Below are 23,712 nucleotides of genomic sequence, written 5' to 3'. Positions count from 1 at the left end.
GCCCGTGGAAGTTGTAAATTAATTTAAAGAAAGACATGAAATAATGGAAAACTAGGTTTTTCAATGTAAATTTAATTTAATTTTTTTTCATTCAATCATAATGAAAATATGTTAAATAAATATGTACATATTTCAAATGTCGTAGGCTACTTCAATTATTAATATCACATTTATCTTGTTATTCATTTTAAAATTCTAATTCAAATATCTGTTCGAGATGTATTACATTTTCTCATTGATCGCAAAATCTTACCATCGATTCGAAAACAATTATTGAAATTAAAACTCTAGCTTTTTTTCTTTTTGAAACAAATGGATTTTTTTTGTGTATGTATTTTAAAACAAAATAGGAGCTAAGTCCTTAACATTTCAGTAAATACAAGTTTTTAAAATGAACAGTGCGTTGTAATAAATGATCCAATGTCTTTTAATGAATTAAGCCATTGAAATAAGTTACAAGAGTATTCGAATAGCAGAAACTTGGAATAGAACTACTTGAATTACATAGAGTTGGAAGCGTAAACATCCGTCAGCGCAGTCCACGACAGTCTAGGCTTCAATAAGTATGCTTATAATTTAGGATTCCAATTAAGTTATTACTAATTAATAGGAGTTTTCGCCAGTTGTTGATTTTTTTTGTTGTAAGTAGACGGACGGTCAAATGGATTCTGGTAAGTCGTCACCACTTTTAAAAATATTAACTATTAATAACTTCACCAAAGCACCGCCGACCTTGGGAAGAATATCTGATAATTAGGTGATACCACTCAGAGGGGCCTACACAAAGCACCAAGTCATTATTAAAAATTTTAAGATGCAATATATCTATATGAATTTGCATGTTTCGAAGATATGTTTCTAATTATTTCAATTACTTTTGGATGGACATAAAGTAAAAATCGGTTAACAAACACCAATGAAAAGGTGTGAACTGTTTTCCTTTAAAACTTTGCCTATTTATATACATAACCTTATATAATTATTTTTTAAGTGCAATTTATACAATTGAAAATTATTAAGATTTTTTAAAATGTATTATAATGTTATATAAAATGTTGTGAGCCAGAAGACTACTGAATTTTCATGTGCTTAATTTGTGTTTATAATTCATCTCGTACTCGATGATGAAGCGGGTTGGCGGCACTCATCGTGAATAAATCTGAATGTGTCTTATGGCAATTAAATTATGTCACATGTACAATATTTACTCTGCTTCTCAAAAGCAAAGTAAATATCCTACTGCTAGGCTAAGGTGAGAACCTACAAACTGTTACTGTTTACACAATGTACTCACAAAAAATAAATTAAAAATAAGTTGCATTTCTTTCACCAGAATATTATAATGCTTCTGAATTATAATATATCGTCGTAGGTGTATAAAAAACATCTTTCTATTCTTTTACGTTATTGTATAAGTTGAGTGAATGCTTGATACTGCGAATTAGATAGCTATATAGTAAAACGTAACTGGAGGTCACGGTTTCAAATTTGGGCATTAAATTATAGAACATTTCTTGCAAGAAACAAGTTTGAATTTTCATTAAATAATTTTTTTATAATTTATTTTAAATTTTTCATTAAATAAACCTTGACAATAGCTTCTTATTATATTCAAATCGTTGTGCAGTGTTTACGGTTATATAATATATTGCATTATGTTTGCACTAGCCTCGAGGAATGAACGAATGAACAAGATCGAACGAAAAATACAGATCATTGTTCCTACACCTGCGAAGACGTGACATTCCGGAGCGCTACTTGCGATTCCACTATTTGATGCATGAAATTGATTGCTTCTATTCTTTATCCGTTCGAAGATGTCTTTTATTCTATTTAATTGATGTTCGATGTTTGAATTTATTTGTAGAATTTCTTACATAAGCTAGGCCACGGTTTTATTAACTTTATTTTATTTTGCTTTTAGTAAATGCTCGCTCTACCTTAATAGGTACTAAGATGTCACACCGTATCACCGCAATACTAAATATTAATGATAACGCGACGCGAGCGGGTTACTTGTTTGTTTGCGTACCAGTACCGTTTTCAGTGGTGTACCTACACTGTACAACATCAACAAGACGTGTTTGTCGATAGAATAACTAATACTGCTCGGGCTCAACTATAACGCAAAATATGTAAAACGTACAATTAACAGGAACTAGGACTTTATATAATTGAGAATTCTGTTTCAAAACGATTCACTTGTTGTAAAAGCAAGAAGATAAAATAAGCGTGGTTAATCTAAGAAGTAAATATATAAGATAACTTCAAAGAATCTCAAAGAGAAAAAATCATTGTGTTGTCAGACGGGTTTATCTAATAAAGACTTTCGTAAAAATATCAACGTTACATACCTATTTTATTCTTATTCCGCAAATTTTTAAAAGAAAACATTGTAAAGTATCTTTACTTGAGTATATTATTACGTGAATAAATTTTATTCATGAGAAAGTACGAAGGTTTTTCCTGAGCTACGTGTATGTAATTGTTTTGTCTAGTAACACAATTATTTTAACATATTCCATAGTATAGAATGTAGTGCTAAAGATTATACTTTTTTGTCACTGAAAATGAAAAAGAAATAGATCGAGGATCCTAGTTTGTAGGACATAAAGTTGTAATCACAACAATACGACAACATTGCAATATGATATATGATGAGTTGGTGGTACCTACCGTACCAGACTAACCAGAAGATCTTGCACAAAGCCCTAACACCAAGTAAAAAACGTAGCGCTTATAGGATACAATTCTTTACTATATATTAGAACAAGAAGAATGGTATTAAATAAATGTATTTTGATAACGAAACTGTGTTTTAAGTAATTTCGTTCCATATTTATTTATTGGTTTACTTTATAAATATTCATTATTTAAATAACCATCAATTTCTATGTATTAAACATGCGCAGCTACCCCTTCCACGTTTATTTTATAGTCGTATTTATTTGTATTTATATATTTATTTTTAATCGATAATTTTAAAGAGTAACCTAATGCTGTAGCACTACTTCAAGGACTGTAAGTGATATTAATTGACAAAATTTATAATAAATGACCATTAAATAACGGTTAAATTTCAAAATTCCAAGTAAAGCCGTGGTCTTTGAAATGTCATTATTCATAAGTTTAGGGTCCAATAATACCCAACTTGTAGCACTGGGAATAATAGCATAAGTATTTATATTTCCCTCTGAAAGTTCGTAAATTCTTGAAACTTCGGACCTCATTGTGTATTCATAATATGTAACATTTATTGGTCGAGAAATTACAGTTAGTTTAATATAAATATATTTTGATCAATACTTGTTTGCTTATCAAACTTTCTGGTTAGAAATTGAAATGAACGTATTTCAGATGTAATATTTATAATTCTCTTTTTAATTGTTAACTCTGATGTACCTTATATGTATTAAATTTGTATTTTATTTTTATTTTTATATGATGGCATATATCTTTTTTTACGCGACAGCATCTCGATTATTTTTTGTGCATTAATATATATTTTTACAATTTTACATTTTGGTGAATTATTATTTATTAATTGCGTAACGGTAAATGGACCTCGGTCATGTGAAAATGCAAGTTCCTTTCTAACCCCTTAGCTATGTCCATTGTTGAAATGATTCCATGTTTTTTAAAAATGATAACTGGTTTAAACATGTTTTTATCATGCAGTAGAACTCAAAATCGACGTACAATCATACAATTGCTTATAGTATAGTATTCAATTAAATTCAAGTTACAAATGCATCGTTTCGTATGTTAAAACTGGTCTGAAATGCAGATTCTATTGATCGGGCCACGACGAGGACTTATAACATGAGAAATGTTTTTGTATATAGCTACAATCTGCATGCATTTCAAGATAAACCTAAGAGTTGCAAGGAAATAAATTAATAAAAAACAAAAAGTTACACTATACGACAAAACAAACATTAAATGTCGAACGCGGAATGTTAAAAAGGAAATTAGCGCCGTTCAGCGCGATATTTTTGTCTTATTCCAAAAACGAACAATTCCATTTTTAGTTATCTTTGTTTTGCTAAAGGAGAATGGTACTTTAAAATAGTCTGGGGGTACACTACCATTACAAACTCTCTTAGAGTCCCTCTAAGATCTCTCTCTTAGAGAGATCTATTTTGATTTACTAGCTGCTTGCCCCAACTTCACTCGGCTCTAGTGTATTTTGTCATACATTGCTCCTATAGGTCAGAGCGTGATGGCATATAGTTTATAGCATATAGCTTACCTATATATATTATTACTCGATAAATGGGCTATCAAACACTTTTGAGATTAGCGCGTATATCAGTGTAGAAATATTAACCATTAAAAAAACATGCATTTATAAATTGCCAAATTTGAAAAGTAAATATAAAATATAATAGTTTTTATTGGTTCCATTTACTGTTCATCGCATCTTTTTAACTCTTCGACACGAGTGTTTGGTCACCGCCAGACTGTAGTGTTTGTATAGCGAGGAAAATGGAACAATATTTAATTTTCTTCAAGCTCTTTCAAAGATCTTTTATTGGATAAATAAAGTAAATAAACGCAATATAACAACTTTAGCTGATACGTCGTAGCTTGAGACACGTACCACACTTTAGTCAGAAAAATCGATACCTCAATTTCTTTAGTTAAAAGGGACGATATGACTTACTAATAATTTCAGGCGAATGTCTTTAATAAATACATTTTGGGCTGGTTATACTATAAAGTTAGTTAATATCCGAGAGTTTAGTTGAATAACTATTCTTGTGATGTACACAAATAGACCAACCAGAGTTTTAAGTTTTGGATACGGCATTTTGCGGCATACCGATCAAATTATTAATAACAAAGATGACATTTTCCTACATACAAAATAATAATCGGTATTTGATTTTCATAACTATCTGAAACAAGAATTAAATAACAATATTGACATCGATTTAAATATTGATAATTATTCACATAGTTCATGCCCTAAAATAAAAACAAACTAAATCGTGACGAACATTCGACGACCATCGTTCTGCCACCCACTATCCAGCTTCATCACCAGACCCTGTGATCAAATAGGATTAATCAAAATAAACCAAGTGAGCCAAATTTCGAAAGATATTTAAATAGTCATTAAATAATTCCAATATAAAATTCCAGGAATTTAAGTGCTTCTTGTTATGATTTAGTTCGGCTCTAATATATAAAAACCTCATAATTAAACGCACGATAACATTCAATTTATTATAAAAAATAAATATTCTCAATATAAAAACTATTCATCAAACGATAGATGCGAAGTCATTATTTATATCTAAAATTATCTGACTAATACATAGTAACGCCAGGTCCTATTATCGTTGCATTAGATCGTGAAGGAATCGTTCTTCCATCAGTGACTGTACTTAAATCAGAGCCGATGTTTTTACCGCGGCTCAAATCCATTATGGTTCATCCACATAAAAACATTCGCAATAGCACGCTCAGAACTGTTACGAAAGACGCCACGGACCGTGAACATTCCTTAGCCACCGAGCATGAGCGAACTGGAAACAAAAACGTCAACAAAACTTTATCTCAGCATGCTTTCTAAAGATAACAGTTAAACGGAGATAAACCAAGACCTTAGACGGATATGTGAAGTTTCTACAACAATGACCGCGACTTACTCTTTCTTTGGCTATGTAACAATAACGTTTAACATATGTTTTCATATGTTAATAGGGCAAATGTTCTATGCCATATAATGAGACCATACTACTTATATAATTTTACGGTAAAGCTTATATTAAAAAAATATTATTAGTATTAGGTAATTAAAACAGCAACGGTTTTTTGTTTTAGGTTTGCATTATTAAAAAATGATTAAAATAATTTATATATAAGTTTAACAACTTAGGTTTTACCAGCTTTCCACATAGTAAATATATGCATTAAAAAAAAAAGTTGAAGAATGTAAAATCGGAAATAACTTCACATTAATCTTACGCTTATAAAGAAACAGTATCTGCGCTTGCGCCGGAAAGAAATCTTACCCACATTTCTGTTACTAGCCAACGTCGCTCACTTTCAAATGTGAATTATAGTATATACAAAATTTAATTTATTTAGATACAGAATTGATTTCATATTTTCAAATACCCAAATAAGTACAAAAAATAAATAAGTAAATAAATTCTACCAAAAACTTCTTCATAACCTATTTTTCTGACAGATACACTTTTGTATAGCAAAAAAAAAAAAACAATAAACACGCCACGCACCATAGCAATTTAGGATCAATCATAGTTCATCTCTAGATTACCCCGCACATTGCGTGCAACAGCTGCATCAGCGCATGCAGCATGTCCACCATTCTCCACGGCCTCATTAATGACCGGCACGTCTGTTTCAACAAAGATTCGATAATTAAGACTATACCGAGCACGCCGCTCTACCACAACGGCCTCGTTTCCGATTCGGTTTGGTCTATCGTAAATCGTTTATCACTGTTGGATATCTGAGGGTTAATCGACTGGCAAGAGTGATATTCTCCAGATTCCTCGGTTCACAAACTGTATAGCACATTTCAAATACTTTCAACGGGTACTTTGATATTAAATACAAATAACGCTTCACTCAGCGCTATAATGCTTTTCACATTTGTAAGATTTACTTCAAATACAAGTATGAATTAAAATGTCTATGATTTTCTTACAACTTACGTACGAATTTGTCCAATAAATGCCAATAGTTGAAATAATGATAAATCTATGAATAAAAAATGAGTTCAGATGACTTGGAATGCCCAGGAGAAATTTTAGACAAACGCAATTTTTTATTCTTGAAGTAATATAAAATTCTCATAGAGATTGCTTCCATTTTAGTCAATCTCAAGAGAGATCTTTCTACTGGTAAAGTAAATCCATAAGTTAGTTCGCTTATCAACTCAAAGCAAACTTACTTAGGTCAGCAAATATTTCAGCCCGAATACCATCGAGAGTTCAAATAATACATTCAGCTCTTCTTAAATATCTTAAATCGAAGGCATAGTTGATTTATGTTCAGATTGAAACAGACATAAATACATAACATATACTTTTATACAAGTTCAATAACATTAAAAATGATAATATTTTCACCTCAAACATCATTTCACTGAATGCTTTACTGGAGGAAGCATTAATTTTGACGGTTTTTTTATATAGTTCAGTGATTAATTGATTCTTAGTTTTGAATTTACAGACAAGAACAGGTGACAATCGCTTTAGGTTTTTTCTGCCGAACCTAAATATGAAATTAAATTAAATTTTAATTGTAATGTTTATGCATTTTTATATGTAGATTTTCACAAACCATTTGATAAATGCTATAAAAAATTACTACAAAATATTGTAGATAAATGTAAAGGTTAAAGTAATTGGCAAGCTGACATTTCCAAAGAATAATGCACAAGAAAATACAGCAATTGAAATACCATCGGTTGAAAATATCACATCTTGGTATCGTGAGTCCATTAAAGGAATTAAAGTTTAATGACGAAAAGACGTAACTTATCTTGGTCAAGATTCTAAAGTCTCGTTGCTGGCGGAGTATTGACGGTGTATGTACATTTCCTAATGACAATATAAAATAAACTAGTATTTTGTAAAAATAAATGTTTATTCAAGAGGAATTAACACTTGTTTATAAAATTTCAAAGCTTCGAAAACGAATAAGTTATTTGTGATTTAGTTGGATTTAGTTAATTTTTATTTTTAGCTCATTATAAATTTTTCTTTAAAATTTATTTTTTATTATTTGAAACAGTATGAAAGGGACCGTTTTATTCCAAGGGTGTACTATCTATCAAATAAGTTATCACAATCTTTAACACACTATCGTGTCTTTTCAGTTTTAGCGAACTATTAACCTACCTATATTTTTTAACGTATTTCAATTTTCCAAGTGAACAAATATCATCAGTAATTAAACAAATTTCTTTGTCACTTGTTCAAATTGCATAATTGGCGACTCACTATGACAATGCTTATTTTACAATACGTTGAACAATGAGTACTATTTCGTAATTGTTTTACAGTACCGTCTTTCATTAAGAAACGTATTAGTATATTTAATACAAGTATAGTTTCAAGTCGTTCAAATTATTAAACGAAAGAATCTGACAAAGGCATATATCACATAATATTTTATTCCTGGTAAGAAAAATCCGTATTCTCATATCGCCGAATTCTTCGCACATTTATTGATAAATAACTGACTAAAAGCGTATCAGGAATCAATTATGAAGATAGCTCCACGTCGTCGGTAACGTGAGAGGACTAACATCGTATACGAAATAATCACCGCGTGTGAAGCATGAAAATCGATATAGTTACGTGCTGCGAACAAAACGTTAAATCGAATTAAAAGAAATCGTAAACTCGAATAACATCATGTCAAATTGGTATCGAATTTGACTCCGATACATTCAACTCCATGAATCATATAAGGAGTCAGAATTATTTTAATTAAAAACAAATAACTGAAGAAACTTATTTTGTTTTTGAAAGCGACCTCTAACTAAATACAAAAACAACAAAACACAAAAGCCTTGATTTGAGATACACGATATCCTAAAGTATATTAAAAACACAATTATAGCTTCTAAAAATTACAATTGCATTTTTACAAATTTGACACTAAGGTTAACTCTTTAAAATTCCTTTTACAGTGGCGGGAGATTTTAACCGTTGTAGCTTATTGTATGGGAAATGATCCATTCATTGTTACGCTTGTATCGCTCCTAATTTCATTCAATGCAATTTGAACTTTGTGCTTTTATATTAAAGATGATATTTTCTTTGATAATTTTTTGTTATTAGGTCCTTTAAAAGGTTGTTCCTTAGTACGAAACGGACGTTGAAAAAAAGGGGCACGACGGGAACACACCTGTCAGTAGTGTTGCCAGTTTTTGAAGAGGACGGGTGAATGGCGGCCTTTACAATACCATGTTTGAATTTTGAATTTCGAGCACTTTTTCGAATGAAATCTTTCCTTTTCGTTAATATTGACGTACAGCATTTTAAAAATAGAATTAGAACAATGATGGTCGGTTTAAATTAATATCTGTTTTATATTCGAGTGACAAAATTATAGGGGTCCACAATGTTTTTATATCTTATCGCCAGTTAAAAATATAACATTGAAAACACGAGCGTTTATAACCGGTTTACAATTGGTATTATGTGAAGACATATCATTATTTTTATTAAATTCTTTTACACCTACTAATCGTCACGCTAATAAACATATTAAAACATATAAATATCGAGATAAACCTCGACTCGATCACTAGATGTGTCATTCGTTTTAAATCCGATCATTCTGTTACATCATAACCAGTTCGAAGGATCAGTCAACAAACTCACGTAACGAGTTCCACTTGCTTCCTTGCATGTTAGTTTATTTCTCTTTGATCGGAAGTTGTTTTTTTTATGCATTTATTATAATTTACAAATAATATACACTTGAAGTAAATATGCGTTGAAGTTTGAATGAAATAATAATTATGTATTTTTTAAACAATAGTACATGAAAATGTAATACAATATTTAATGATTTGGTAATTGTTGTGTTTTAAAATATAATGATTATATCATATTACTAGGTAAAAATAAAAGTATTTATTTCTGGGTACAAGAGGATGAGACCGTTTTGCCAGCATCATTCACGCGCCCACGATGCCACACATACCGAATCACAATGGCCCATTGATCTTTATAAAAAGTCAAAAAACACTTCCATTAAATACATATAGACTTGTAACACTAATAAATTATATATAAAAATGTTTTCGCTCTTGTAATATTCTCGAGATATGGGTTTTACCGAAATAACTAATCTTAAACATGGCCAAGTATTAACTACTTTTAATCACATTTAAAAAAAACATATCATACGCATTTAAAAATGGAAGGAGTATTTGGCAAGACGAGCGAATGGTTGTCGGTCTTAGTTCTCACATAATGGTGGCCAAGAACTAGACGAGATTCGGTAGACCGGGTATTGGTCAGACAGTATTACTAGCGGCCGAATACTGAAACGTTACTTAAATATTTAAGTCCAACTCAACTATTTGAAGCGCCGTTAAATTAAAATTTCGCACACTAATTTTGAGCATCACTCAAATTTGAGAGTAACAAAAAATAAGTAGCCTTTAAAAACCACTCAAAGTTAAAACCGTATACTGAAACACCATTTAACGAATGACTGTTAAATGGTGGATACAGGTTAAAGATGATATTTATAATATATAATACATATTGTAGTGAGTGATCTTCTTATATTTATTATCATTTTCAAATCTTACTGAACCATACATATTTAATACTAGCATGAAACTTCTTTAAGCATTACTGAATATTTCGGACTTTTTGATAAAGGTATAGCACTACTGCTAACTATAAAATCTTACGCCTATTCATCTCTCTTGCTCTCGTCTATCTTCGTCTAATACCTTCAAACTTATGCAAACAGTGAAATTTTAATCAAAATAAAGTATGAAAATTAAATATAATAATAATTCTTGCCGCCATTCAACGCTGCCATGATTCGTACAGTAACATTTTTAAAGTATAAAAAATAGAGCTATATTAGAAAATATTTATTAATAATAATATTGTTTCGAAATAATGTTCTAGGAGTAAATAATATGCGCCTTCGGTAACTACCGTTTATGCAAATACAGACAATTAATTCGACGTCAAGTTAAATGTACCCCGTGCTTAATAAATTACTACGTACGTTTTGTGGCGTGTATGATCCGAGTATAGCATTTAATTTAATTTATACTACTTATTACGTCAATTATGTATTTTATATAAGTAAATACGAGATCAGTATTTGAAAAGAGAAGCATCTTTAATTATTTTTTTTTTAAGAAATTCCAACGTATGCAGTTGCTTCTTACTGTAGTTGCCACATTTTTGTTATTAGAATATTAAAAAGTTGTAAGTGCAATATACACTTTATTGAATTCGTCAGTTGAAAATTATTAATAAATATAAGCTATTTGATTCATCATATTATATGGATAAAACAAAATATAAATGTATTATAGCTAGTTATAAAATTCGGTTTTTATTTTTGTTTTTGAGCGGGCCCAATGTTCTTTTTAATACATATATAGATTAAGGTATGATATTTTTTACAAAATTTAAAAACATTTTTTCTGTACTTAATACTTTATATAATAAATATATTCAATAATTTTATCATCGGCTCTTAGCCCTACCAGGGCTTGCTTGCTTTGTGCAAGCCAGTCTGGGTAGATACCACCTACTCATCACATTTCCTACCGGCAAATAGCGATACTTATTATTGTTCTGTTAGGTTTGAAGGGTGAGTGAGCTTTTGTACCTACAGGCACAAGGGACATAACATCTTAGTTCTCAAGGTTGGTGGCGCATTGGCGATATGAGGAATTGTTGATATTACAGCGCCAATATCCATCAGATGGTCCATTTGCCCGTCCGCTTGACTATATCGTAAAAAAAAAACTTCCAAGAAAGAAAACTGATAACAGTTCAATACTAAAATTAAACTAATACACAAACTTTTTATTATTTTATAATCTATAGAGAACTAGTGTGTACCAATTTGAAAATTGTCAAAGCAATTTCGAACTTCGTTTTCGTCTAAATTATTCAATACACTGCATCAATCGTTGATCACCTATAAATTCAAATACATGGCTTTACCTGCGACCGTTGATGACGTATTTACATTATAATGAAATTATTTTAGACAATATTTTATTCAAATTACATGAAATAAACAAAAGCTATTTCGTTCTCGTTAGCTACATTTATAACAGTATTTAATATTCCAAAATCCTTCACAACATAAATTATAATACACTAACCGAAAATGAACGGACTATTCCAAAAATACATAAATATTCACAGCGTTGTTGTTCTAGTTGAATAATAAACTGATTTCTATGTACAAACACATACTAACTCCATTAATTTTATAAAGGCGTTTGTTGGAATGCGAGAAGTTATTACTGCCGTATTCAGTGTTCGTACGATAGCATTAAATTATTTGCATAAAGCTTACGTTCGAGGATTCCGTAATCAGTTTTCTGTGCAGGTTCCGTAGCCGTGTTACAGGTACGTATAAATTTAATTTAAAAAAAAATATCATCTATTTTCAAGTACACCGCTTTACGTGTTACATATACAACATATTCATATATATATATTGTTTATAATATTCAATATCTGTATAGTTCATCATTTGATAAAAATGACAAATATTCATAATACAAATTACTGGTTTGTAATATTAACTAATTTGATAGATATTTTACTAGAATTACTTTCATTTCATAAATTATAATTTGACAAACAATTCAATAAATTATTATATAAGTTAGAGCCCGAAATATATAGTTAAATTTTGAATTTCAGCATATTTGCGTTACAATTGAGTTTTGGTCGAAATAATGATATTTAAGAAAATTATATTTTTGTGGAATAAGATGTCTGACACTCATAATAGTCACCGTCTTTGGGTTACTAAATAACTCTGGGTTTTAAATAAATTAACTTGATTCCGACAATTTTTCGAGGATTCCCGACGCAGCTGAAAGCAGTTACTGAAATTTGTTTTTTATTAATAAAACAAAACGTTCATGTAATGTGAAATGATGATTGAGATAAATCACTGTTTTAAAAATACTTGATTAGTTAGGTGCATTAAAAAGTCACTGCACTCTGATCTATGAAACAGAGGTGTTCCTTGCGAATGTTACTATGACTAAATCACCTGTCAAGCCAAAACAAGCAACAAAGCATTTCTTGGCGTAAAATAACAGACAAGTGTACCACAAAGGCAACACATAATGTCTATCAATCTCTGGCAAACATTATTCGAAAATAAACTCGAAATTTAAAAATATTGTGCAAGATAATTCGATACGCTTCAAAACAGCGCATTAATAATACGAATTATTAATACCTATCGAAACATCCTTTGAGATAACTCGTTCAACAATAAAGATTACACATTTCATTACACAGTACATCACAAATAAAAGAAACCTCGCGTTTGGAAGCCCGGTTGGAAGTCGGTCCGTCATTATATTAAATCTCTGCAATCATTTATCATCAACATTGATTCGTCTGACGGTTAACCTGCCTACTGAGTAAAAAATAACCGGTTAACATGATCACGAGGGTCCCGTAGAATGTCTAGCTTACGTGTTAAAGATTTTACTATGTTTAGTTTCTATACATATATTCTGATACAACAGTACCTTAATTAAGATTTGATGTGACAAGTTTCAAAAGTACTCGTATGTTTTAAAAATGATACCGTCTTTATTAATCTCTGTAACTGGGAAATACATTTTTAATTTGCTTAGTAAATTTTGATCTAGGTATATTGAAAAACGTCGTGTCGTATGAGTGCTATATATACTTTTTATAAAGCCAGGTATAATTAATGTTTGGAAAGATTTAAATTGTACACGTCTTTAAAATAAACAGCGCGTTCAATTAGAAACAAACTATTTGATTTGTTTTTGTTTAAATTCGATACATTCATTGTTTTTTCTCATTTGAAATTATTTATTATTTCTGACTATTACAAACCGAACTCTAAAATTCAGTGAGGCTGTTATGTCAAATTGGGCACGCTTGCTTCTAAAAATACAAGCTTATAAATATTGATCTTCTGCTTAGGACGGAACTTTGCGCATTATATTTAGCCCCGAGCAGCAAACACCACTCATTACAAAAAATGGTAATTACCTATCAATTTTGCGTTATAAAACTCTTCGTACGTTTTGCCTACTTAATATACTTAATTGTAAATACTCAATTTTCATATTATTAAAAATATTCCATTAATTTACTTAATATAATATGCAATCAAAAACATTACAAATAAAATTATATGAATTGACATTAAGATAAGAAATTTGTCAGTCTTGAAATGTAGAAAGCCGACATAGGTGATATGTTATTTTGGTGCCTCTATCCTTTAAATGTTATAATTGTAATGTTTACTTTCGCATATCATTATTTGGCATTACGGTCGTTTTTGTTGATTCTGGTTTGTTCTTGAAGAATATCTTTACTAGCATCCCTTCATAATTCTACTTCGTTACGCTTTCATTTCCGAAGAGACTGACTGGATAATTGAAGCGAGTTGCGCAGATTAATTTCAGAGAAGTTGAAATAAATTAATAAATATAAAGTAAGCACACGGAACCCAATGCTCTTACAATCTCGTCTTGGAAATGACTGGTACTTTTGTATACCTGTTAGTGAGATTACAAGAAATTGCTCGATATTTCCTTTGTGGATAATTTTCGGCACGCGAATGTGCCCTTAGGGTAAAACGAAATAAAATGTACGGTAGCCGTACGATAAAAAACATGGTCGACTTTTTGTTTCCTCTAAAACATATGTGAAGGATATCCGCTGTTCAACCACAAGGGGTCATTATGTGCGGAATAATCCATATTTTTTGCTTACATGAACCGTACTAGCTCATAATATCACCTGGATTACAATTTGAACACTATTTCCATTAAAATAGATCACATTTTTAAACTGCAATATATTACAATTATTGTAAATCTAGAACATTTTACACCTACATACATTATTTTTAATGGCTGATCGTTTGATACATAATTTCTTCCTTAAATGTAGCACTAACCGTTGCAAGAACAACGGTTACTGCTACATGCTATTTTTATTAGATGTATATTGCATGACATTAATGTCGTGCTTGAGTGTTATTCTGATTAGGGTTTCCATTTTCGGAAATAACATTGTAATTTTAAATTAATTAAAGCTCTAACTAACCACGTACGGTTTATTACAGTTTGGATTAATATAAATGTATAATCAGAAGATTATAATTAATGACAAGAAAATTAAAACGTGAGTTTGTTAATTATACTATATTTATATTTTAATTTATTATAGCATTTCCAATAATAAAGTTTGGGTCCTTTTTTATTAGACTTTAAAACTAGGCGAATGTCCGTTAAAACGCCGGACGTAAAAAAAACGCTGACGGATATAACCCATACAAGTTTAAGGCATTTAAAATAACGATAAATTTGATGTAAATAATATTTTTATTTATATATATACAATTAGTAGTGTGGTCACAGGATTAAACAAAAATGACGAAATAAATAATATTCTCATTTCATCCGTACCAAATTAGAATGGGTACCTAGTAAATAAATTAAAAAACTAACATCACTAATATAACAGCTGACAGCAATCGAATCAGACATAACAAAACCTATAATTACTCGTTTGAAAATAAAAAACCTATGATTAATCGTTAAGCACTAACTAGTGATCCGACGATGACGAATTAGTTCCACGTTATGAATTGGTCGAACGTGAATCAGAGGAGACTCATGAAGATAAAGAAACCTGTTAATAAGATACTTCCTCCGAAAAAATATATACTGACAAGGGAAAAAATTTATAATTAGAAACAGTGCTACGGCGAAACAAGTTAGAAGCAGTATACATCGAGTTGTGATTGGAAGTCATTAATTTTTCGCAGAAAGAACAACTTAAAATAACAATTTATGCAAATTGATCATTGCTTTCAAAAATAACTAATGGAGTGATTTTTTTTTTATGATATCGGTAGACGGACGAGCAAATGGGCCACCTGATGGTAAGTGGTCACCACCGCCCATAGACAACGGCGTTGTAAGAAATATTAACCATTCCTTAGATCACCAATGCGCCAACAACCTTGGGAACTAAGATGTTATGTCCCCTGTGCCTGTAGTTACACTGGCTCACTCACCCTTCTAACCGGAACACAACAATACTGAGTACTGCTGTTTGGCGGTAGAATATCTGATGAGTGGGTGTTACCAACAGAGATGGGCTTGCAAAAAGTCATACCACCAAGTAAAGAAAAAGAAAAACAAAAAAGGAGTAAAATAATTATTTGCAAAGGATTATTTAATAAGATGTTAATTTCGAATAGGGACCAAGCTAACTTGATCGTTTTTAATCGAAATGTCGTTTTGAAAGTTTAAAGGTTTTCGACGCATATTGGCATTTACGTTTATCTTTCAAAACAAGTTCACAGCTCAGTCACAATTATAGACAATTAAATAAAAATTCATAGTAACACTTCAGTAACCAGCACTTCCTCTTGTTATTAATATCACTCAGCCGGTCTTTGTCAACGACACATTACACTAATTACTTCAATCCATACAGTTTAATAGTAACATACGTCTAACAAATGGTATAAGATCAGTCAAGTTCATGACACGAATCGACCGGTCACGACATGTTCAGACTAAGATGTAATAAAATTACAGATGAGTCATATGTGATAACATCTGAGTAATGTTCTCATTGCTCGTTGATTTATTAGATCGCTTACTGTACGCTGTGTCGCACTTAGACGAAATAACTTCGAACAGACTGACAGGCGATGTTCCATATTTATATTCTATTGTATTATTATGATAATAGATTAATGCGATATATTTAAGGCAATTTAAATTGTAATTCTGAAATGTCGATTGTGATGTTGCATAATTATATAGAATTAACATACATGCACATCGATCTGTGAAGATTTAATTTACAATACTAATTTATCTACAAATATGAATCGTTAAGAATCGTGAGAACAGAGTAGATTTAAAATAAATTTCAAAGTTGAGTTGGAAATTCTTAAAGTGCAAGTGCAATGTATTATCTTATTGCGATCTTGCACGGCTTCCAAAACGAACTAACGATGACAGCGAACATTCTGAAGACAAGCAATAGATTGTTTATTTAACTGAAACTCCAAATTCATTTGACAAACATCGGTCTATTATTGGAAACATCATTTGAAAATATTTCGAAATTTTACGGTATTTAGAATTGATGGGATACAGTGGAAACTTATTTATTGCGTGTGAATCCTTGGCATTTCAATATATCACTGTATTTCATGAGCTTAACATTCTTTTGTTTCGTCCCAAATTGAGGACTATGAAAATGAATTTTAAAAATAGCAAATGTACAAATCATGATGTGGATAGTGGCAAGAACGCTTGCAGCATGTCTGCGTTGAATTGCAATTCCAATTTCTCTGGGCGAAAAATAAACCACAAGTTACCAGTGGATGCAATAAGATGAGGATATTTTTGCAAATGGATAATGTTGATGATGCGACTACTTTGAATCAATCATTTTGCAATATTTTAATACATGAATTGAAAAATATTTCGTGGTTACCAAATTCGCTTGTAATTTCAAATGAATTGAAACTATTTCTTCTTCAAACTTCCTTTTTAAGGTGCATAAAAACTCAATTCCGGTATCCTTAAAGAGCGAGATCCTAGTTGTTTAGCACCTCGACCACTCCCACGTTACTAAATACGCTCCCGTCTGGGAATCCGTTTGAATTCCACTTCTACTTTGTTAGCTCGTTCAAACTACGGTCAAATGAGGCTTTTTAGACTAACAGATTAAAGCCTTTAGTTTTAAATGAAAAATTTATCTATTTCTTTTGGGATAAAATATGATTTTACAAAGATTTTAAAGACAAAATCCAAAATAGAAACGAAAATCATGTTTTGAGGGTGCATTTTTAAAATGTTGACGTTCCACTTACTTACATCATTTCATATGCTGTCGAACAATAAAGTTAACGGAACGACCATTTCCTCCTGTGTGACTGTAAAATTTTAGTAGTCCATTTAACTGGTCAGTTAATGGCTGTGGCTTTCTCGTCATTTCCCTGGAGATTGATGAACTCTATAATTACGCCAATTTGAATGACGTACTATTATCATTCCACTAACAAACATACATTATATCTCTATGTCCTGTTCGTAAAATTTTCTGTGTAAATTATTAATAGCTTTGCTTATTTGAAGGTGAATGTGAATAGTTTCAAGAACAAAATGCTCGAGTTATGAATGGCATCAGAATCAAATGTTATCTTTGTTTTTAGCAATGCAATTTAGCGCTTCTTGATAATGGATTGAAACGTTTACACGAATTTCTTGATAACGTTCAATTTATTCATTTAAATTCAACTGATAATTCGACCGAATAAATTACATCTTAATAAGAGATCGGTCAATTATATTTGAATAAAGATAAAAATTAACGAAAATAAGCTTGACGAATATAGAATATAGCGATAGGTGATATTATATTGTACAGTTTTTGCAACATAGACAAGTCGTGAGCAAGCTAATTTGTATTATATGCATATATCTTTAACAAGTCTCACCTTTGGAAAAAATACTAGAGACCATTACAAAAACTTCATGAGCCATTTAAACGTCAACTCAAACTATAATTTTATCTAGCATTAAATTTCCCATGATATCAAGTATTTTTTTTATATCATTCAAATCATAAATTAATTTATTCGTCTATTGCACACCTACCTAACGTTCTTTCCTGTCCGGCCTAAGTTTGGCTGTTTGAGACCACCTTTAATTAATTTTTTTTTCTTTGTATTCTTGTTTGACTGCTATGCGTTCCTAAGCTAATTATCAATCTGTGTTTGTCCGTATGCTCTTAAACATAAACGTTCAAAGTGATCTCATTCCACACCTGATCGAAGCCAGGAAGGGTAGCTAGTAAATAATCAAACGAATAAACATTACGTTTGGATACAAATATTAGTCTTATATTATACGTTCCAGATAAATACAAAGCAAATGAGAAAAACATATTTACAGTGTCAATAAACTAACAGAAAGATCGCGATTTGGCATTTGCGGGTAAACTACAAACGTATGCAAATATTCCTTTTACTAGTAATTCGCTAGCTAATGTTGTTTAACCTATAGCGTTAACATTTACATATTTAATATAGACATCTAATTATCATAATTGTCATACTAAATTATACAAACAATTATTAGGTACATTGTTTGATATTTGATAACCAAGAACAAATGTCAGACAAAAGATTTAACCCTAAAAATGAATAATTGTTGGACAAAAAACACTTAACCCTAAAATGCTACGTGACCTTGGCCCAAAAAATTACAATGTTTTACAGGGCAATTTTATTTGAAAATATTCTTTACATTGTACCTACTTGTAAGTAGAATGACGTCTCGATTTCAAGAACATGGTTGTTAACTGTTGTAATAAAAATGTATTTTTACTAAGGCAAAGTTCGCATAACTTCCTACCTAATACTGTGAGTCACACGCTAGTTTCGTTTAGGTATGCAATGAAAACTAAAAATACGTGGTCTCACAGGGGTCGAGGCCGCGGCAATCACTATTGGAGTCAACGCCACTGTCAATATCGTGCCCATGGTTTTAACGTTATTAAATAGTATTTACATTATAATTTTAGGTTTTTTTTTATTACGATTTAGGTAAAAATATGTTTTTTTTACTAAATAGGTTTTATTGTGATGTTATTTAAAATGCTAAATTCAAGAGAAATCATCTTAAAAAATAACTTTTGTTCAAGGACTAATAAATCTATTAAGAATAAATAAACATTATATTGAAAACATACCTAAGTATGCTTACTAATCATAATGTGTAAATTTGAGTGGAATTAAGTTGTCGTACTTTTGAATGAGCGACTTTTTTCATGATTCGTGGTCACCGTCGCATACAGGATGTTAATGTTTGAGTTATCTAGAGGTGAGACTCGTTTCCGTGTCCTAAACTGGTTATAATGTAGGTACTTAAGTATGCAAATCCTAATTGTTACATTATTTTATGAATTAAATTAAAAAAAAACACATAATTTTAAATGTTAATAAATAAAAATATAACACTACGAAATACAGATATATATTTCATATCATTTTTAGTTTAAATATAACTTAATGGTAAATTTATTCTGTTACTTCCCATAGGAAGAAAAAGATAGGTAAAACCCACTAAGTTTCTATCGCCTTACCTAAAACATGACCCTCCTAACACGCGGTCAAACAAGCGGGCGGAAACAAAAAAAAAATATATTTTACCGTCATATCGTAATGGAAACCATAATTTTTTTTTCTTTGTTTTTAATCTTGTAGATTTTACTTTTATCAATTTTTTACTGCATTTCATATATATTATGTATGTATTGCAGTTCGATGTGGTGCATGTTTTCGTAATGTTCAGACTTCAGATCCGATCATTGGCTATAAAATGCAAATTCCGTCTCGTTTCTAAATTGCCATCGTTTGTTTACCAATTAACACCAACCGATGTATTCTGAACCGATATTTAGTTTTTATTTCAAAACTTTTCACTTCCCATGAGTTTTAATCGCATTAATTAAAAGGAATGTGAACTTAGATAGGTCGGTCGTATCAGGTATGGCAGCCGCTCCCAGCTTCGAGCGGCGATGTCGAAATATTTTTGCAATATACGCTAGCGAACGTATCCTAACAAAATTAATAAATAACTTCTAATTTGTTGGACCTTTGAAACGTCTATTATATATTATGTACCTAAATCTTCAATACAGATAGCTTGGTTATTTATTTGAATTGACATTCCATTATTTACTTACTTAATATATTGTATTAATATCGTAACTCCGTACTTTTTTTGGCGGAAATTTTGAATGTAATTAATTCGTAACACGAAATGAATTCTACACATAAAAGACAATATATTTCAAATAAAATAACACGTTAAAAGTTGTTAACTTTTACTCAACATACGGGTTAAATAATTTAAAAAGTTAGATGGAAAAGTTTGTTCAACTAAAAAGCATCATTACATATTAAAGTAGGTTTTATATTATACAGTTAATTGGAATTCTAATTAGTTTATTTTATCTGTGATGCAACGAACGTACTAATAAGACCTGTACCATAGGTAATTACCATAGATATTAGGCTTTTTTTAGACGATACGGAACGATAATTGACCATTACTTAAGACGATATAAATAAAAATGGTAAATTAAGAAATAAAAAATTAAGATACATTATAAATTAATATATTTTGAGAAACATTTTTTTAATTGTATAATAATTGTTATTTCATGCATAATCTGTCTAAATCTCATATAATAATGTTTACGACAAAACTGCTTAGCCGAGTCGAATAAAATTTTTAGACACGTAAACGGGTCATTGAATAACCAATTATTTTAATGTAAAAAAGTTACATATTAATTTAAGCTCATCGAAGCGGGCGGTTAATATCAGTACTAATAAATAAGAGGACGTTTTTTTTGTAACGCTTAACTATAAAAAAGGCTAAAACTAAAAAGGTTTTAGTGTAGAATATTATTATACAGATAGTTCACCTGGTTCACATTAAGATTATTTTACCATGGCAAGCATAAATTAACCTGTAGGTATTTACTTAACTTACTTTAAGTATACTGTAAATGGCCCTTAACTTTTGAAGTTATACCCCAAATAAATTTTAATATTCAATAGGTTATAAATATACAGACAATCACCCCTAAATTTAACAAATATAAGTCCCCTCAAATTTCAACAACCCCTTTTTCAGAAGCCAATATTTTAATATCGAATTAAATCACTGTAATTTTATTATTTAATCTGTGGTATTGAACGAAATTTAAAATGCTATTTAAATCGAAGCGAAGTTTTGTAACACTAATATTATGAGTTAATTGTATCTGTATTCATTGTCTAATTACCTTGCAAAAAAGACATCATATATAAAAAAAAATTATCAATTATATTACACGAATTTAAATATTAAAAAAAAAAACAATTAAGAAAAGATACACTCGTTTTTACTGTATAAGTAATAAATGCTTAGATAACACTGTCTGTTCAGTGTTAAAGGTAAAATTCTATTGTTGCCAAATTTTGATTCATTTTCGTATACGACTTGGTTATGAACAAACGTAATTTTTTAATAATTATAAATTGATTGAATAGACGACAAAGTTAAGATTATACGTGAACGAAGTTTCAGGTAACATTAAATTAATAAATATTGTCTTTTTTTTTTTAAATTTAATATATGAAAAAAGGTTCGAGATTTAAAAGTACAATAGGTTCAGAATGTAAAATTATTAACATTACGTGAGATTTAATCTAGTCTAGTGTTGGCGGCTATCTTTAGCTCGAGACTCGGGTTCAATGACCGGATGTAAATACCTAATTATATTTCGGAACTTAGGTTTTGTGGGTTGTCTATTCAAACAACTTTAGTCTTTGGGTTTTTAAGATCATGTTCGAATTACGCAAAGAACGAATGATACTAATTTATTTGTTCCTTTCTGATATAACTATTAAACATAAATATATAATTCAGTGAATGATTAAATGATTAGTAAAATGTTATTTATATACGTTTTTATTTACTTTCTTTTCACTAAGTCTTGCGGTTAAAGAAAAAAAAAACTTAACGAAATAGTTATCGTAACTAATTAGTAATGATGCGTTCACCTTGCCTAATCTGAAAAGTTAAAATTATTTTATCATCAGTGTCGTCGTAAAATATCTACATTCGATAGTTCGTTTTGGACGTTTCAATGCGACTTTTTAAATGATTTCTATATAAAACAAATTAAATATTATTTACAATGAATTGATACAATAAAAAACTAATAAATCTTACGATGCACGTTGTTGCCGTTGCATAAAACAAATCACAGTCTGCTGCCGGTCCGTGCAAAAAAACAAAAGAGGATACTTACTCGCAAAATCGCTGCACAAATTGGCTTTATTCGAAATTAATGTTATTATATTATTAGAACATGTAATTGTTTTATATGTAATTCAACACACACTAAATATAATTCAGACACTGAACAATTCACTTGTTTATTTACGTTCGAAATGACAGTTCGTTGGTTAGGCGGCACAGCGCATGCGCGAAACACTCGATCCGGCGGCCGGCGTGCGACTGGACTCGACTGGGTGAATTTGATTGAGCGAACGATTTCGAGTTTCGACGAAGCCGATGCACGGCGAACTATTGAATGAGTCAGAAAGAGAGCGAATGGGAAATAATGGTAGCGTATGTGAAATTTAAACTGGTTGAGGGAGAAGTAAATTCTAGCAGTTTTTTTTTTAATGTATATACTCTATGGTTTTAATTGTATATTATAACATTGAACTTAGTTCAGGTTGAAAACGAATAATTTATACCCATTATGGGTATAAATTAAAAAGTAACTACATACATAAAAATTCAATGTATTGATTACTTACTACAATTATTTTATAAGAAAGAATAGTGTATTTATACGGTATATAGAATAAACAAGTAGGTAGAAGATATAGGTATGTAGGTATTGTGTCACACTATTATTTATTATTAAATATTTATTAAATATCTTTGAATTTATTATTGTAACTTGGTTTTTTAAGCTTTCGTTTTCTTTTCTAATAAATAGGTACCTTGCAATTATCAAAATTAAAAATGCCCTTACCCACAGATACTGTTTTGAATCGTCAAGTTCAGGATTCAATTAAATTTAAAGCCACTACAGGTTTAGAAATTTCAGAATGTTCATTTTACAGAGAAGAAATTCCGTATACTATTTTTCCCAAATGAATTAAAATGACAGTATACTAATCTGAGTTATGTCTCTGGTAATAAAAAATAATTCCACGCTTTTTTAATATCGAAGTATATTTTCTTGTATTGTACCTATACTAAACATTATATATAGTATTGTATAGTATACATTACATAATTATGAATGATTTTATTGACATAAGATTTATTTTTAAATGATCAAATTAATTGTAATTTTAATTTTTGTAGTTTTAATT

General features: G+C 30.1%; 1 protein-coding gene across 1 annotated transcript in view; it reads right to left on the bottom strand.

The window, feature by feature from the left end:
• Nucleotides 1-22,852, bottom strand: part of LOC113400299 (MOXD1 homolog 1-like) — a 68,277-nt gene extending 45,425 nt beyond the window's left edge. Inside the window, exon 1 of the mRNA XM_026639822.2 lies at nucleotides 22,629-22,852. The gene's annotated coding sequence lies outside the window, so the exon portion shown is untranslated. The remainder of the gene's footprint in view (nucleotides 1-22,628) is intronic.
• Between the last annotated feature and the right edge of the window lie 860 nt (nucleotides 22,853-23,712).

Source organism: Vanessa tameamea, chromosome 17 (assembly GCF_037043105.1).
Source record: "Vanessa tameamea isolate UH-Manoa-2023 chromosome 17, ilVanTame1 primary haplotype, whole genome shotgun sequence".
Lineage (NCBI taxonomy): Eukaryota > Metazoa > Arthropoda > Insecta > Lepidoptera > Nymphalidae > Vanessa > Vanessa tameamea.
The sequence above is the reverse complement of the archived record's forward strand: the minus strand, read 5'-3'. Positions and strand labels throughout refer to the sequence as shown.